The sequence below is a fragment of the Zonotrichia albicollis genome, chromosome 10, assembly GCF_047830755.1.
Source record: "Zonotrichia albicollis isolate bZonAlb1 chromosome 10, bZonAlb1.hap1, whole genome shotgun sequence".
NCBI classification, from domain to species: domain Eukaryota; kingdom Metazoa; phylum Chordata; class Aves; order Passeriformes; family Passerellidae; genus Zonotrichia; species Zonotrichia albicollis.
In genome coordinates, this window is record NC_133828.1 from 35354626 (window position 1) to 35367339 (window position 12714).

Here is a 12714-nt window from a genome sequence, read left to right on the forward strand (position 1 = left end):
CTCTTCTGCTCTAGACATCAGGTTATCATCTTTGTCATGTTCCACTGTCATCTTCACTTGCCAAAAAGTCAGTGCAGTCCATAACATCCCCAGACAACTGTTCCAACACAACTGCTCCAACACAAGCTTGCAGACAAGCCTCTTGCTGCCACTCACAGTCACTAGAGGCAAGAGCCAGCACCACTCAGTAACCAGTCATCTTCCTGAAGGTATCTCTCAACTTCCAGCCAGCAAGCTTCATTTGTAACCAACCTGTAAACATGACCACACTCCTTTGGTGCCTTTTTTTTTTTGTGTACATGGTTAGCTGTAGCCCAACATCTGTAGAAATAACACAGCAACACAATGGTACCAACAAGTCTCCTTCTTCACAAGTCTAAGTACCTAATTGCACAGTCACTTCAGTTTAAAATTAGTTTAAGGTATATTCAACAGACCTCTGTCAACAACTCAACTCTGATCCTTCAGATCTCCACCCTAGCCAAATGGAACAATTTTTTCAAATGTAAAAGCAACCAGGCACCCAACCTGCAGTAGCTCACCACTTCTGCAAGGTGGGCAGTGTAAACACACAACTAACTTGTTTTGCCAGCCAAGCCCCCTTGGGCAAGAAATTCAGAGCACTTAGAACAGCATGTGGAAACCATGTGGTGCAAAGACTAAGTGGGGATCTCATCAGCAAGGCAGTGTCAAATTGCAGCTCTGCAGCGTGGAAGTTCTCAGCCCTCTGTCCACTTCTCTATTTTTGCTTCCACCAGTACAGCTATGCCCTCCCCAGAGGGGACTGGTGTTAGGCCTCTACAGCATTACAATCACCAGCACGCAATCAAACCCGCTCTTCCCTCGGGTGTGCAAGCAGCCGTGAACAAAGCAGCTCAAAGTGCTCCTGCTCGTTCAAACTCTGAGACAAGGAGGTGGCAAGTACCACATCAAGTGTCCTACTTGAAGAAGAAAGCAACATTTTTCTGGAGCCAAAGGGAGTTGTAGGAAACACCCACCGAGCAACTGACAGCTGGGCTCTCCCCATTGTTCACCGGTATCCATGAGAAGGTAATAATGTTTCTTTAGTGACAGAGAGTATTACACAATCACTGTGACTGTTTTAAATCAGTAATTAGGGTTGCCCTGTACTTGAGCCTCCCCCTAATCCAAAGATGGCATCTTAGATTTCCAGACTGACAACTCATGCTTTTCTAATTAGCTGTGGGACAGCCCCGTGCTTATCTGCCTGTACCAAGTGTCTCTGGTGGCACCTGATGCGCTCCTTCCACGCCCCATCCAGTAACTTTTAACTGTCCTCAGACAGCGCCAGTGCCACCACTTCAGTCCAACCTCGCTGAGAAGCACAGCACTGCCCAGATGGATGCAGTTGCTTTTAGGAAGGTCTTCCAAGGAGGGTTTCTTTGTCTTCCCGCAGCACCAGCTGCACTAAAGCAGTGTAAAATTCTACTGCTGCAGGCAGCCTATCCTTAGAAGAGCCAGGTCTGGCTGAAGGCTTCCTAGGACTCTGCTAAATACTGGCTGGTCTTCAAACCTACCTGCAGTCTGTTCAGGGGCTCATCTTCAAAAGTACAGACAGTGACCAACCTGCAGCAGGGCACAGCTCCACTGCCATCAGGAAAACTGAAGCAGATCTCTAGAATGAAGACAGCTGAAAGATTTCCAGGGCTTAAGTCAACCATGGCCTTCCAGGCCAGATGCTGGCTGTGAAAGTTGCATTACTTAGCCTGGGTAAAATGAGAGATAAGCTTCAGATAACAGAAATTCTTATGCCTCCACTAAGGGTTTACATTGCTGCCTGGGTAACTGAACACCTCACACAGAGCTACCAATTTCAGCAATGCAACAATCTTCAGAAAAATCTCCTCAGTAATGAAGCTGCAGCGAATCAAGACAAGTCACAGGTCACCTCAATGTGACTCCAATATCCTACACTAATGAAACCACTTTGCAGACTGGAGTAACCCTTCCAGAGTGGGGTAGAAAATGAGATGAGCTTTAACATCTTTTGTTTTCCTAATACAACCCTCTCTGAAATTAGTTTGGTTTTAACTTTGTCTGAGACAAGGACAAGTCTAGAATGAGCTTTCAAGGTCTCCTTCCTTTTTAACAATTCAAGTGCCAAGACACAGCTCAAAATCCTACAATGGCAGGAGCTCCTCTCCATGGACTCCCTCTTGCAGCCATCTCAGTTCATGGTTCCAAGGAAATTTACTACAAGCAACTTCCTAGGGGCCTGTGGGACCAGTGTGGGGGGGGGGACTATCATCATGACACTTAATTCTGTGAATAATTCTCGAGTTTTGAGTTTATGTGTATGAAAATATCCTCCCTGTGTTTTACTCTTAGAGATCTAACCTTATCTCAGAGCCTGCAGCTCTGACACTGTGGGACCCTGGCACACAAACATCCAGCACTGGCTCTGCACGGTGATCCAGCCAAGGGTGCACAGGGTTCCCTCCAGGGGGATGCCTGGCAGCCCAGAAAAATGGAAGTGTCATCAGCTCCCTTTCTGCAGCACCTAGGAGAGCAGGACAGAATTTTCCAGCCACATCTTAACCCTCTCCTCCAGAATCCAGCAGCAATATGGGATCATCTGGAAAAAACAAAGGAAGGATAGACTTTCACCTGTAGCCTTGTGGGCAAAATGCTTAGCAAGGTTTGGAAGTAGAACACTACTGAGAATTGGAGCAGTGACCCATCATCGCTTGCAGTTTGCTGGCACAAGTGCCTTCACAGAACACCTGAATCTTCTAATTTCTCTTTGCATTGTGAATTATTAAGTCCCTCAGGCCAAGATTACTAGTTTAGGCAGTCCTGAAGATGGAAAGCATCTACTTTGTGTACTTGAAGAAAAAAGTAATGTAATACCACCTTCCTATTTTACAGGCAGGTACAGGAATTCAGTGCCTTTCCCAGAGTCACTCTAAAGTAAGTCTCCAGTGGCAGTGGTAACTGAGGGTGAGATAACACCTTGGGAAAAGAAAAAACCAATACATCACATAAGATTCATATAACTAAATTTTAAAGAGAGCAGTGGGTTTGACATGAATTTCTTACTCCAGTCATCCACGACCTTGCTGCTCCTATTGATATATAAGTGGTCAGTGACACAGAAGTCAGTTTTTGTGTGAAAGTCCAAGCCAGAACTACCCTGGAAGGAAGTACTTGAGAGACAAGTGCTTTTAGTAAAATGACAGGTTGGAACAGGAAAATCATACAGAAGATCAAACCTTGGGTGCAAGCCCTCAAGGGACACTGGCTGTGGGGTGCAACAGCAGCAGTTTACAAGCCCACAGTTTCAGAAAAAGGTTATTTTCTTGGTCTCATTTCAGGCTTCCCAGCTAATGCCCATCTCTCTATCTCTCTTCCATGATTCTAAGCACAATTCTCTGCATGGCAAAACAGAGGTCTTTGCCTACCCCTGTTCCCCAGGGCTGCCATGGGAACTCCTGGCCAGAGAGAGGAGAACTCAGCAGCAGCAGCAGGATTCCAGCTGCTGATGGGCTGGGGTGCAGAAGGCAGCACCCAGAACCAGGGCAGCTCCAGGGGGGGAAGGAGGGCTGCCCTCACACTCAGGCATCAGCAGATCCCACTCAGCCTGGCACTTGCAACTGCACAGAAGGGGCTGCCAAAGAAATCCCTCAGCACAGACTGCAGGGGAGTGCAGAAAGCCACCATGACACTCTGAGGTGTATAAAACACTGGGTGGAGGAAACACAGGACATGGAGGAGCAGAGGGAGGTTTTATTTGACAGTACCATGAATTGGGCTGAGCCCTAGCAACAGTTAAGGGAGTTTCTGGCCTATGAAACCACCTGCATGTAACAGGCAGAGACACACCTGCAATTCCTCCCTTCTGCTCAGCAGCACTTTGAAACACCTGTCAAAATTTGACTTTTATTTTGATCAGATCTCTGCCTCAGCAAATTACTGTTGGTTCAATTTGGCTTTCTGAAGTATCTTGGAATCAGAAGTATCTACACAAGATGTAAAGAAAGGGCTACAGACTAAGCCTGAAATACTGACACACTGCATCAGGGACTGGCCTGGTTAGGCTGTTTAGTCTGTTATCCTGCCGGCAGTGGAAACAAATTAGAGATTTTTAAATCTTCCCACTCACAATAAACTAATGATGATGACGCTTCCCTAATAATTAATTTTGTGGCTCCTGCTTGGCATACTTATTTCTGGATGCAGAATGGGCATCTCCCTCCCTGCAGAGCCAAATGTGTAGAGATTTGATTAAGGGGCAAGACAGGAAGCCAGATGAACTCAAACACTAACCATGAACTGGAATCAAATCTCTTGGGGAGCACCTGCAACCTCTCCAACAAAACCCATTTATTGCCCTTCTACAACTTGAACAGTTACAACTCCATGCAGTTCATTTGGGTTTTGTGGTGTGGCTTTTTTTTCCAGGTGTAAGAGTGCTAAATGCTCCCAAAGAGAGGAGAAAGTGAACTCTCCCATGTATGACAGAGCGAGTGCAGAATGCCAAGGAACATGTATGTGCTCAGCTCCTCAGAATGCCACTGTGCAAAGCTCACAAACAGCTCACATCATGCTTTCACACAGCTTTGAGAACTGGTAACAGGTTGGTGCAATGGACAAGATCCAAACCACTGAATGAGCTCTGAAGAAACAGTAATGCAAGCTTCAACACTGTACAGTGTGATGGAAATGGAACAACTGAGCAAAGCACAACATGAAGAGGACACCATCAAACAGCAAGGTAAAGCTAAAGCTGCACATCACTGTCACATCAACCTTCATCAAGGAAAAAAGCAAACTCCTTTCCTCACAGTCAGACTGCTCAGAATTTACTCAAGTCACAGTCTGAAGAAATTAATAGACATGGACAGTCTATTTTACTTGTTGAGGTGACAGACCTTTCTACACTTGCCAGCATTTTCTCCACTGCGCTGGCAATCACTGCTCCAAGGTGTGCTGGCACTGTCACAGTCCAGGAGAAGCTTCAATTACAAGTGCCAGCCAAGGAGGCACAAACAGCAGCAAGCCCCAGCCAGGGACACCACCGAGATCTCCAGCCCTAGTCTAGGCAAGGCTGAGCTAATGAGACACTCAGTGACACATGAGCCTGATCCAAAGCCATCTGAGGCCAGAAGGGACCTGTAATGGCAGTCCACAGGCTTCAAAGCCACATTACTCCCACAGAAATCCACGTGTATGTTGAAATTGTGAGGTACATGCAAGGAAGGTCACTACTTTATCCCTCTGAACATTTCATGTCCAGCCTCCTGAAACATTTTCTGACCTGCCCCTGACACAAAGGCTGTTGAGGGCTCCTCTGTAGAAGACATCTTGCCCCCATCCTCCTCTGTGATGTTGTAAACCACTACAGTGGCCAGACTTGCTGTCAACTCTCATCCTCTTAACATCCAAGTGCCCTGACCAAACTGCTTGATGGACAGAGAAGGATTGATTAATATGGGAGAAACAGAGAAATTTCATTTCAGTTGGACTTTTGCTGTTTAGATACATGGTTTTCTTAATACCTAAGCTGTAGCACAGATTCAAGATCCCCACAGAACTTCAAAGATGCCTGGAGGACCAACTCATTCAAACACAGGCACTCTCTCCAGCTGTACTTCTGGGAACATCACGTGAACTACAGAAACATTTCCACTTCCAAAATCTGCTGCTCTATCACTTTTAACAGCACTTGTTATCAGCTAAGTGAAGCAAGGCTGAAGTGTATAATGCCATGGCATTTTTCCTCTTGAAACAGAAAGTTTTGAAGCTGCTTGACAAATTATAAGGACTTCATAGGAATGTTGCAGGCATCAGTATGAAAAAAAATCTATTTATGTTGGCAACAATTAAATAAAGAATTAGGCAAGTGAGACTATGAAACAGAGAGAATCACCCCTGGTGACATGTCATTGCTCTGTCCCTCTCGTAACTTCCAGGCGTCAGTCCCACTGACAGGGCTCAACAGGGAAAACAAGCAAAGGCTCGACTTTGCCAAGCCCAGGAATGCAACACAAAGGCTTGCTCCACACAGCAGGCTGTGTTGCCACGACAAGGAAGACCCTGGATATGACAGCACTGCAGCTCCACACTGCACTTGGGTGTAGTCCTTTACTCAAGAGAAAGCTGACTCCTCTTGCAAGTTCTCAAACATCCCTTCTCCAGCTGCAAAACTCTTAAATCTAATTCAGAATCCCACATGGAAACAAACACTTGCACTTCCAACACCTTCCGAGAACTATCCAAGCACTACTGATCTGAATGATGGATCTCTCTCCAGGTGTCAAGTGACAATACTTTGATTTGTCCTCAAAGGTGCCCAGGGAGCATCAAGAGGAGCAGAGAACAGAGATGCAACAGCTCAAAGGACGCAGAGAAATGGGCTACACTGCTCAGCAACAAACTGGACTAAGACATTCGTCTCTGATGCTGGCACAAGTGCTGGGCTGGAGACCACAACCCTGCCCTCTTAACACTGGCATGGCACGGCACATGCTACTTTACTTAACCCCAGACTTCTTTACTGAACACTGACTTGTGAAGCAATTCCACATGGGGCAGAGAGATCTATTGGTCAGGACAACCCACACACCTGAGGAGCCTCTGTGCTTCTCAGACAGCCCTGAGCCTGTTATCCTACCTCAGTTTCCCACATCCTTCTCAAGCAGCTGTGCGGGGTACTGGGGCAGGAGGCAGCCTTTCTCTTCCGCACCAGTATCTTCAGACATATAACATTAAAAATACCTTAGGCAGAGCCCACACAGGCCTGTAGCATGCACAATTACATATTATTTACTCGGACTTAGAATCTCTCTTGAAGCATTTCTGCAGGATTTGCCTAACGACCAACCCAGCCCTTCGCACAAACTCACAGTTCTGACCCAACTTCCATTGAAAACGCTGCCAGAAACGAGCGAAGCGGAGCTCGGCACGTGCACAAAGGGGCCAAGCACAAGGGCCGAACCCACCCAACCCACACGATGCTCCGGGAGCGCAGCAGCCCCAAGCGTTAGCGAAGCCCCGCGCCGCCGGCACAGCGGCCGCACCTTTCTCCGCTCCCGAGCCGTCCGTTCCAGCAGAGCCCGGCTCTGACGCGGCCCCGGCACCGGCGGTGCTCGGCGGCCCCAGGGCGGGGGGCCGAGGGGCGGCCCCGCTCCAGGCCCCGGCAGCCCTGGTCCCACCGGACCGCCCTCCCCTGCCCTTCCCGAACCGCGCCGCTGCGAGAGCCGGCACCGCGCTGCTCCCGGCCGGTACCGCGGGCGGCTCGGCCCCGCCCCGAACCGCGCTCCCCGCGGTCACCCGGCGGCGGCACCGCACACAAAGCCCCCCGGCCGCGCGTCTCCCCGCGGCGCCCCCGCGGTGCGGGCGCGGGCGGTACCTGCGGGGCGGGGGCGGGGGCCGGGCGGACGCGCTCCCTTCTCCCTCTCGCGTCTCCCTCCCTCAGTGCCGGCGGCGGCGGCGCCCGCTCCGCTCCATGGCCGCGCGCGCGCCCCGCTGACCACGGGAAGAATGGGGGACCCAGCGCGCACGCGCCGCCCGCGCCCGCCCCGCCCCGCCCCGCGCGCCGGCGCGGCACCGCCCTGCGGCCGCTGGTACCGCGGTGAGGTCAGCGCGCGCCGTGCGCATGCGCCGGGACCGTTACCGCGCGCCCCGTCGCCATGGCGACCCCGCCCGCCGGGAGCCGGGAGCGCGGACACGCGTGTGCCTGGGAGTGCCACTCGTATTCCCGGGAATGCCACTCGCGTTCCCGGGCATGTCACGGCATCGTTCCCGCTGACCGGCCTCCAACCACTGCCGCGCCCCCGGCTGCTGCTCCGACCGGGCACAGGCCGGAACCCTTTGAGAGGAGCCCCGCAGGCTGCTCGCGGAGCGTGAGGGCTCAGCGCCGCCGCGGGCCCTGAGCGCGCTGCCCGCCTTCGGGAGGAGCCGCAGAAACACCGGGCGCGGCAGCCCGGACGGACACAGCGGGACACCCGGGCCAACATCCCTGCTCCGGCAGGGCCGTCCCACAGCACAGGGCACGGCATTGTGCCAGGGCAGCGCTGGAGTGAGGGAAACTCCGCACTGTGTCTGGACGAGCTGTTCCAGTCCAGAGTGTGCGCGGTCACTGCACACTAAAGTTCTCCCTGATGTTCAGGCAGAAATTCCTGTGCATCAATTTCTGTCTGTTGCCTCTTCTGTTGCTGGGCATCTCTGAGCAGACCCTGGATCCATCTCCTTGACATCCCCCTTTAGATATTTATGCACATGGATGAGGTCCCCTCTGTCATCTCAAGGCTGAACAGCCCCAATCCTCTCAGCCTTCTCTGATACCAGAGATGCTCTAGTCTCTTAATGATCTTTGTTGTCCTCCCACTAGACCCACTCTGTGTCTGGTTTTTGTAGCCTTAGTTTAAAAGCTGCATTTAAAAGCAACCACTTCTTTCTCCTTCATGGAAAAAATTGCAGTACACCACTCTATAACTGAGGTGAGAATGGGATATAAATGTCCTGTGCAGAAGCTCTTTACCAACGTGTATTTGGCCATCTTGTTCCCTGGGCTCATGACTGCTGTTGGTTGTGGGAAATGAACCTCCACATCCCCTCAAAGCACCACTGTCCTCGTCCTCTGTGCTGCAGAAAGCAGCTGACCTCCATAACACTGCAGCTCCCAATGAGCACCGAGACTGAGCCATCGAAACGTGGGAGAGCAGCACGTGGAACAAAGGATCGATTTTCATTCATAACTTCGTGAAATAATAACACCCTTCTCCTCGGCTCACAGCTCTGCCACAGCAGGGACTTTTGGCAAGCTCCCTCCAAATAATCCAAGATTTTCCAGCTTGTTCTTTTTTGCCATCAGGTTGCAGAGCAATACCTACCTGCTGCTCTGGGTGAAGCCATCGGCACAGGCTGAGCATAGTCTGGAACAGGCTGCACAGATGTCAAGGGAAAGCTGGGGATATTAGTGCTTAAAAGGATGCCAGGTCTGAGTGAACTGAAAGCAGGTGATTACAAACCAGCTTTAGAAATTACCATGGTTCTCACCCCCAGGCAGTAGCTAATCTCCTGAGAGCCCTAACTGGCTAAGCACTACCCACAGCACAGCCTGTGTGCCGGGTGTTTCCCCTCCCTGGCTGGGCAGCTCTGCAAACAGGACTCCTCCAGAGTTTTGCCCTTCTCCTGTTATGCAGTCCCCCAACAGCAGCTGAGGCCAGAGATCATGGGTACATTAACAAAGGACCAATCATTCCACTTCATCTGAACTGCTAGAACTACAGGCAAAGTTCTCACAGAGTCTCTAAATAGTTCCTGCTCTGTTCCCAAAATACCTTCACAAAACACCTTGCTCATTTTGAATGAGAAAATGAGATAAAAACGGAATTGTAGTAAGTTAGGTGAATTATGATAAGCAATATTTTGTTTAGTTTTAGTAAGAAATCATTAGCTTTGTATCACACATTTATTATTGCATGTCACACATTTGCTGTGAATTTATTCTCTTCAGTATTACAATGAAGAGGCATTTACTTTGGAAATCTCCCAAAACTGCCTTCTGATACAATTGTATGTTTGCTCTTTTTTCACAGATTCTTTCTTCTGGTGATTCTACATTCACTGCTTGGCAGGCTAAAGCTTTGTAACGAAATGCTGAGAAATGCAACTGACATAGGTTAAAGTATTTTTTTTCTCCACTCCTAGGTAAAACTTGCACAGAAAATGTTATTTTTATTCTCTCTTTTGTTGCAAGACTTTGGCGGACAACAACTGCATAAAACCTAGAAGCTTCCTTGTGCAACTGACAGATTGTGGACATGGTCTTTATGCATTTTCTCCACATTTTTATTTTAAGCATGTAAAGTCTGCAGAAATGAATTTGTCACATAATCAGCTCTAATATTTGGATTTTTTTTCCTGTTGCTACATGACTGTTTCCTTGCTCCCTGCAGAGACTTTCAGAACAGTTGATGCCTATATTCACGACATTGTTCCATGAGCAGCAGCACTAATGATGCCTGGTTCCTCACAGGTCTGTGTTCTTTGTCCCTCTAATCCGCCCTGCTCTCTCAGCAGCCCTACCTTCCTTTGTGTCCTGTGCCACTCCCCTCCAAGGGGACACGGTGGCACGTTGGGTTAGTCCAGGGCTGTATCCCCGTGCAGATGGGAGGGCAGCCCTCCATCACAAGGGATCAACCACACCCGAGCTCCCTCCTGCCTTCCCCTGAGGCTGGCAATGGTTATTTCTCTCTTCTATTCTCATGAAACTTGAGATTGTTTCCTCCCCCCCAAACACTGTGAAGGGAAAAGGAGGGGGTTAGCCTGACAGCTGAATAGAAGCAGACAGACAGACTGGTCACATAAGCCTTGTTTTCATTAGGAAAAGAAGTCAAAAATGCATTGTAACCTGCAGGTTTTCTTCCAACTTTTTAAAAGTAGGAGGTGAAAGCATTCTTCTGATTCTTGGCCTTTAGGTTTCTTAACATTATTCTCAGTATTCTTTAATTCTGCTCTCGATTCCATGGCACAATCCATCAGCTTTCCCAGGGCCATCACTCTGCATTAGTTCTGGCACACCTGTGACAAGCTGCACATCCATTGCCTGAGACAGTTCCCAATGGAAACACAGTGAAGGCATTGCAGGATACCCCAAGGGCAACCAGATCCAAGCTTCTGCATGGAATCCAGTCTGCAGGGACACCTCAGCTTCTCCAAAGTTATGGTTAGGTAACAACTGTGCTATTGCTAAGGAGCCCTTGGGGATTCATCCTGGGCTGCAGAGAGGACTCTCCAAATGAAGGAAATGGAAGTCACCACTGGAGGAGCTGCTGCCATCACATGAGAGTGCTTGACCAGGCCCTCACTACCAGTGGCTCAGCAGCAGGTATTTGGCAGCTCCCCTATCCATAACATACCTAAAAAAGGTACTTTTTACTATGCTCTCATTTCTCAAAGATCTCCATTTAATTTAGCCACCTGTCCCAAAACAAAGAGGCCAGTACAGCAGAAAAGTCTCCTGAGAGGATACTGCTCCCAGTGAAGCTGCAGGCAGCTCTCTAATCAGACCACTGCAAAGTACACTGTTCCCTGCTTGGTGAGAAAGGTCTGGTTGGACACAAGGAGCTGTGTGCTTATACACATGCAAAACAAAGCACAGCCCATCTGCAAGGTGAAGAAAGAGATGAACTTATGGACATCTGCAGCAAGGGCACAAAAAGCTTTAAGTAAGGGCAAAACAAAGTCAGAAAGCTTTCGAAAATAAAGAAATGTAAGGATATTCTAGCTTTCAATTACAAACACTGCTCTTTCAAATAAAAACACATCATCAGAACTAGTGGGAAGCAGATGGATGGACTATTTCAGCAGAAACACTGACTATACCTGAATGACCTGCTCTTCCCCTTTCCTTCAGGGCTTTTTTGCACAACATCTGCTCAGGAACCTGAGAGCCTGGTGCTTCAGGGAGAAATGTTTTTATTTATGAATGACAGTATGATGATGTAGCTGCCCATAACAGCAGGGGACAACAGTGTGAAAGCCTGGCTGTCCTTGGGTTGCTTTCCTACAGCTGAGCACAGTGCTATGTAGACTCTGCCACATTTCCTTTATGTGCTGTCCCAACTTGACTGCTTGTATGGCTAAGGGGGAGAACAGCTTCACTTGACTCATGTAGCAATGGACCTCTCCCTTTGCAATCTCCTTGCACTTACATCTCCTGCACAGCCTTGTGCCATGCTGAGGAGAAGGCTGGACTGCTGTTGGCACAAATACCATGGGCCAACATGAGGTGATGTCCAAGTACCCAACTTCTGAGTGCTGCTGATTCTACTCTGGCACAGGTCCCCAGTGTGACTCACCTCTTCTACCCCTCACTTACCTGGGAAACAGAATAAACTCCTCGTCCATGCTGCATGAGAACAACACTTGAGACAGGGACAGCACAAGTACTTCAGATCAACGTGAAATTTAACAATTCCTCGTTCTTCCCTTTGCACATGGCAGTTGTCACAGCCCCAGATTTGAGCACTTTCAGCTCACACAATGTGCTCCCGCACCGCTATCTTTAATTGGCACTTTCCTGCCAAGCCTCAGTGTTTTGCATCGGACTTTTTCCACGTGAGAGCTGCCACGAACAAAGCATCCCACTGACCCACTTAACTCCCACGTGAAGGCACATGAAGCTTCGCTTCAGTCACCAAACAGAAAAGAAAACACAAGAGCAGAAGGTTTTGATTAAAGGGAAATGAGCAAATGGCTTCAAGGCCCATGGAGCACACACTGGCTCGTCTACGTGTGCTCACTCCTTGCAGACATTTGGCCACCCAAGGAGAAACATCCTGCACAAAGCAGGTAGTCCTCAGGCAGTGTGAATTGGGTTGGATTAGAGATTTCCCGTTGGCAGGAAGGTCCTGTGAGCCATGCGACATCTCCACAGGCTTCTTGCCCTGACCTGGAGTGACTGCCTCCAGGAAGGCAGGGAATGGCTCATTCTCCCTGACCAAACATCAAGGAAGGTACCAATTAGTGTTAATTGTGGTGTTCTTTGTTTTGTGACCAGAGCCTGAGCTGAAACCCCCAAAACTGAACACAGGCTACTGGCAACAGTTTTCCATGCTTTCTGAGCTGTGCTACATTTAATGCAGTAGCCTGGAAGATCAGCTCTGGCCTTACCAAGGCATGGGCACCAGGTCTTGTATTTGCATCAGAGACTGTATTTTTCCTGGCTGCCCTCAGGCCTCTGGG

General features: G+C 49.3%; 1 protein-coding gene across 8 annotated transcripts in view; it reads right to left on the reverse strand.

The window, feature by feature from the left end:
- The window catches only part of CLASP1 (cytoplasmic linker associated protein 1), a 170616-nt gene extending 163074 nt beyond the window's left edge, over positions 1-7542 (reverse strand). For 3 of the 8 annotated variants that reach the window (XM_074548777.1, XM_074548773.1, XM_074548771.1), the window contains exon 1: positions 7373-7541. The gene's annotated coding sequence lies outside the window, so the exon portion shown is untranslated. Of the gene's footprint in view, positions 1-7372 lie in introns of all 8 variants that reach the window. The other 5 variants (XM_074548774.1, XM_074548775.1, XM_074548770.1 and 2 more) reach the window with 4 other exon arrangements.
- Between the last annotated feature and the right edge of the window lie 5172 nt (positions 7543-12714).